The sequence below is a fragment of the Cebus imitator genome, unplaced genomic scaffold, assembly GCF_001604975.1.
Source record: "Cebus imitator isolate Cc_AM_T3 unplaced genomic scaffold, Cebus_imitator-1.0 Scaffold65, whole genome shotgun sequence".
NCBI lineage: Eukaryota > Metazoa > Chordata > Mammalia > Primates > Cebidae > Cebus > Cebus imitator.
The window spans coordinates 88,344-94,343 of NW_016107380.1; the positions used below are offsets into that span (position 1 = coordinate 88,344).

Consider the following 6,000-nt stretch of genomic DNA (forward strand, 5'->3'; position numbering starts at 1 on the left):
ATGTGTATATTTCATTAAAAAGTAAAAAATAACAGAAAGTGCAATATTTTTAGGTCATCTACCACAGCTTTTGTTTTTTAGTTTATCCGAGACAACTCTGAACTAACATGAAAATCATTTTTAAAAAAAAAAATTTCTCGTTAAGATTGTGCAGAGCCTTGTTAGATATTTTTTTGAAAGACACTTACTGGTCTGTTTTGCCATAGTTAATTAAGTTGCCCTATTTTTTTTCACACCCAAATAGCCCACTCACCATTGTGGGGAAGATCTTTTCCCTAGAAAGTGTGATTCATTCTCTTCTTCCCTTTGCCTAATTCACTCTTAAGAAACCTGATTTTATTTTAAATGAAATTGGGGATTTAACCAAAATGTGAATTCTAATTAGGGCAATAAAATTAATCGTAACTACATTTCCTTATAAATACAAAAGTGTGTTTTAGAAACACATCCCACCTGGGGAGCTAAGCAATAAGAGTAAACAATTATAATTGCTGGCTCTTGCAGCTCTTTGCTTTGAGTTGCCATTAGAAAAAAAAAAAGCAAACAAAAATGGTTAAAGGTAGGTTAAGGAGAATGTCTCACTCTTCCTTTTGACAGAGCCGATCTGATAAAGGTAGGCCACGAATCAGAGGAAGCATGAAGTAAATTTTCCTCTTTTAAAATATGTAACTATCATAATTTTTAAATACTGATAAAAGTTAAACTTTGAAGTTGCTATCATTTCTTTTCCTTGAGAAATGATAGTATATTTCTATTTCTTCTATAAATGCTTATTTCAAAGATTAAGGAGGTGAACTATAGTTCCAGTTTTTCAGGATTTGCTTAATATAGCTATATTTACCTTATTCAAGATGTTTCAGATTTGCTAGTTAATATAATCTTCAGCCTCATCTGGGATTCCTATAATACCCCGAACAGGTTGCGCAATTTTCTCTGAAACTCTTCCAGTTCCATTACATTCTCCTTGAAGCATGTTAACCGAAACGGCAGGAAGTATGTACGAAGGTTTCTTTCTAAGAGTGGGACAGTTCTTGGTTTCCAGAGCTTCTGATGGAACTTGTGTTGCAGTGGCCTTTTTATCACAGCAAACAAGTTATACGAATGAACACAGAAAAAGTCTACAGAAATCTCTAAATTTCATCTCTACGTTGCAACGCAAAGGTTAGAATTTATCATTTAACAAGAGTATTTTAAAATAATTTCCCCCTAATTGCCTTACCCCTGCCTTATTAGAATGCACAAAGTTTTATTAAGAGTTCTGGGTGTTAATCCCATGGGTTTATAGTTTAACTCTGGAAACTTTTAATGTCATCTGAAAATTGTGGATATCTCTTTGTATACTACCTCTCACTAGGGAATTTATTAAAATGCTAAACAAGATTAGTGCCAACACCTAACTCTGAGGAAGCTATCTGTTTATAATTCTTCTGCATTTATCCCATTGGTCCCACTCTTTGTTCTCTATTTCTAAACCAATCTCTTATCCAGTGATATCCTAGTAAATGTACCTGGTTTGGACTGGGGGTGAGGAGGCAGGAGTGGTCCTCAGAGTGCTTTGTTTACTGTGATGTAAATACTCCTACAATGACCTGTTCTATAGGCCTCCAACCAGCTAGCAAGACTGATACCAAACAGCTTGCAACATTCCTTGAAATTTAACAATTTGGCCAACCAGTTTGTGTGAACTGCCTTCAGCACGCCACTACTTTTCCCTGTTATAATAACGCCGTGTTAAATCATACCATGAGTTTGACAAATGGCTTCTACTGAGCCTTCCTAAAAATATAGATGAATGGCATCTACTGATTTTTTTCCATGGAACATTCTAAATATTTTTCAACCCTTAAAAGAAATACTGTGATTTATTCATTTATTACCAGAAAGAAATTAAAGTAAGTGAATTAGTGATATAGAATTTCCCCTTCTGGAAGCCAGTGTGCCTTTATGACAAAGAAGTTGTACTTAGGTTTTCAAGCATTCTACCGTATCACAAGACTTCACTGACTTGTGTGATGTGGGAAGTCTTAGACTCACCCATCTGGGGTACCCAAAGTGACACTCGTGCGACTCCTGAATGGAAGCCACTATATCTATTAGATAAAAGTGAAAGCAAAAAGATTGCCTAAATGCTGGCAATCTGGACCACCATTTGTGGGAAAGTCCTTTACTACTAGGTCAAAGTCCAAATGGCAGACATACAATTTGGTGGCTTTAGAGAAGAGAGTTTATAATTACTACACTCACCACTACCAAATCCTATAACTTAGGTCACTGCCAGATTTTTCTAGGCAGCCAAATCTATCTTGGAGCAGGAAGAAGAGGGAACCTTCCTCTCTCAGAACACAAACGCCATGAGCACTAATCCTGGAGGTCTCTGCCTTGTCCAGATGCTGCCAGCTGTGTGAGGACCCATTTTGAGACACCAGCAGTTAGAGGTAGAGGAATTATGCTGGAAGGGAAGGGGTAGGCAGAGTCCCAAGAGATGAGATGGCTGATCGTAACAGCAGCGACCTGGGAGGCAGCAGTGGTGGATAGTGGCCACTGTTGGCCACCATCTATAAGTAGATGAAGATTACATTAATTGGCACTCTTATTTCTGGATTTGGCCATAAATATCCTGAAAATTAGTGACATTCTTTGGCTAATGGGAATTTTAGCCACAGAAAAATTAATTCTCAATGAAAAGGAAATGAATTAAGACTTAGCAGTTTTCCTAATAGGATACTAAAAACTGATATGTAAAAGTTGTTTTAAGTATTCAGGTAGTTTTCACTAGAAAGTCTTCTGGTTTTTAAAAACTTTGTATTTCTTCAAAACTTGGCTACATTTTGTAAGAGGCAACTTACTTAGAAAAATATAAAAAGCAAATGGAAGGTTTACTGAACATTATAAATTCAGTGGAAACTCTGGATATGTAACTAATGTTTACTTTGTAAAATGTCACTCTATAGAAGTTGCAGCTAAATGGCTACTATAACTTAGATTTTAACAATTCTGAGAGATGATGGTTTTAACAGGATAATATGAACAGAAAAACAGAAAACTTTTGTTAAGGAAAGAATTATAACTTTGCATATTCTGGTTATATTAAGCATCAGTAGAAGAGAAGACCACATTCCACAAGTATTAGAACAGGAAACAAACCTGAAAGACAGGCTTTTCTTTCCTATTGTTCTCATATTTTCATGTGATTTATTTCCTGAGTTTTCCTTCTTCTGCTTGCTCAAGCTAAAAGGATTAACAAAATACCTTACCTCTGCCTCACCCTGCGTGAGTCTCTGCAGAGGCGGGGTGTGGCTCACGTGTGCTTACTTAGTGAGTGAGCGCCACAGTTGGAAGATTTATGCTGGAAAATAAAGACCTCAAGGGGTGGTGCTGGAATTTCCTTTTCCAAAGACATTCTCCTACCCTGGGAGGAAAAGTGTCTGTAATTCTGCTCTAGTTCATTTCATAAGCAAAACAAAGTACTCATCCATAGTATTAGAACTCTGGTAACGGCTATAAAATGAATACTGTTTAATTTATTGACCAAGATCTAAAAAGAACAGTCCTTAAAGACATCTTTAATAATGACTGCCCAACTTACACAAAATAATTGTTTCAAGTAAGGTCCTAATCCTTGTTTTGTTAACCATCACATCCAACCCTAGAAACTGATAAAATTTGCCTGGCAAATAGAGGGTACTCAATACATAGATAATAAATTAAAAATAAGCATTTATGTTATCTCCTCAATGATAGCAACTTCCAAGTATGACAAAAGAAAACCTGGGAATATATGTAAAATCTTGGTAATAGTATAGTATTTTGACTCCACAGCAAGAGAATATCAAGTCTGTCGGTGACTGTAAATTTTCTTTTGTATGCCACTCTGAAATAATCATCTAGCCATTCAACTAGAATTGACTAAGAACCTCCCATGGGCATTGTGCCTCTAGCACCTGGGCCTGAGGATAAGTGAGGTATGGGCTCTTCTATGGTGGAGTTCATGGTACGGGTACAGTGGAGTGTGCTGCAGCCTACAAACAAATGATCCTAACAGTGGAGGAACGGAAGTTTGTTCCTCTGGCCCGGCACGGTGGCTCACACCTGTAATCACAGCACTTTGGGAGGCCAAGGCAGGCGGATCACCTGAGGTCAGGTGTTCGAGACCAACCTGGCCAACATGGTGAAACCCCGTCTCTACTAAAAATACAAAAATTAGCCGGGCGTGGTGGTACACATCTGTAATCTCAGTTACTCGGGAGGCTGAGGCAGGAGAATCGCTTAAAGCTGGAAGGCGCAGGTTGCAGTGGGCCAAGATTGCACCATTACACTCCAGCCTGGACAACAGAGTGAGACTCCATCTCAAAAAAAAAATTAAAATTAAAAAAAAAGAAGAAGTTTGCTCCTCTAAGTGCTAGGGATGCCCAGTAGGCTGCTACAGAGAAGGCTCTGAATTTTAGAAAATTACCAAATCCACATTTTTGCCATACAGAGTTGCTCATTCATTCTGAAGGTGCTCCAAGATTGTGAAGTGCTTCCTGAATTAAAGAAAGATTAAATTTTAATAGTATATGGTCAGAATTAACTGTATTTGTTTATTGCTTGCAGCTCTTTATTTATTTTTTTGAGACTGGGTCTTGCTCTGTGGCCCAGGCTGGAATGCAGTGGTGCATTGCTCACTGTAGCCTTGAACTGCTGGGCTCAAGCAATCCTCCCACCCAAGCCTCCCAAGTAACTGGGACTATAGGTGCCTGCCACCATGCCCAGCTGATTATTATTATTATTATTTTTTGTAGAGATGGGGTCCCACTATATTGCCCAGGCTTGCTTGCAGCTTCTTGAAGAATAAGTTATGGACCCTAAAATGTATTCATTTCAAGCAAGCAGTTCAATAAGTTTTAATAAACGTGTAGTGCAACCACCACCACAATCAAGTTTCAGAAAACTTTGAGAACCCTAAGGTATTCCATCATGTCCTTCTGCAATTAATTCCCATTTTACACTCCTGTACCACCCCTGGCATTAGGCAACTGCTGACCTGCTTTCCATGTCTATAGTTTTGATTTTTCTAAAATTTCATATAAATGGAATGATATTATATACAGTTGTTTTTAATCTGGCTTGTTTCATGTAATGCTTTTGATATTCATCCAAGTTGCTCTGCATATCTGTATTTTGTTCCTTTTACTTGTAGGTTGCCTTTCATTGTATGACTATAAAAAAGTTTGTTTATTTACCAGTTAATGAGCATTTGGGATGTAATTGTTTCACTGTATTCCTATCTTCTGAAAATACATTGGAACTATATTGTGTTACATATATGCTAATTCTATATTAATAATAATTTATTTATTGGTTCATCAGTCACTTGACAAACATTTATTAAGCATCTTCTTTGTACCAGTCTCTGTTCTAGGTACTTAGGAGATAGAATTATACAAAACACAAAAGCATCTGCACTCATAGAGCTTCCATTCTAATGTAATGACCAAAAATAAGCAGTAAACATAATAAACCAGTAAACCTTGTAACAATTTAGAAGTTGAAAAGTGCTATGAAATACAGAAGAGTAAGAGAGATTGGACTGGTGTGTGATGGTCACAGTAGTCCTCACTGAGGAGATAATGTTTAAGCAAAAACACGAAGGAGGTAATGGAGTTAACCGTATGGCTATCTGGGGGAGAGGTGTTCCAAGAAGAAAGACCAGTTAATATAAAGACAGGAGCGAGAGAGGATCCAAGGTGGCCGTTTAGGAACAGCTCAGGATTGCAGCTCCCAGTGAAAGCGCAGAGGGTGAGTGGACGCCGTGTTTTTATTGCCCACAGACTAGGAAATTCCCAGGCAGAGGAGCTCCACGGTTGCCAGCGCGGCTGTTTCGGCCAGCGTGGCTGTGCCAGTGGGTGCCTCTGCTGTGCCCCGCATGGCTGCTTTATCGGCACCCCGGAGCAGCAGTTCTCCGTACAAAATACACCGGTCCGGGTGCCCTTTTGGCTGGCGATTGGAGCCACGGGAAGT

The 6,000-nt window shown here is 38.4% G+C and overlaps 1 protein-coding gene across 2 annotated transcripts in view; it reads right to left on the reverse strand.

Annotated features, from left to right (window-relative positions):
• Positions 1-6,000, reverse strand: part of LOC108305659 (phosphatase and actin regulator 2-like) — a 239,032-nt gene that overhangs the window by 88,248 nt on the left and 144,784 nt on the right. The window lies entirely within an intron of this gene.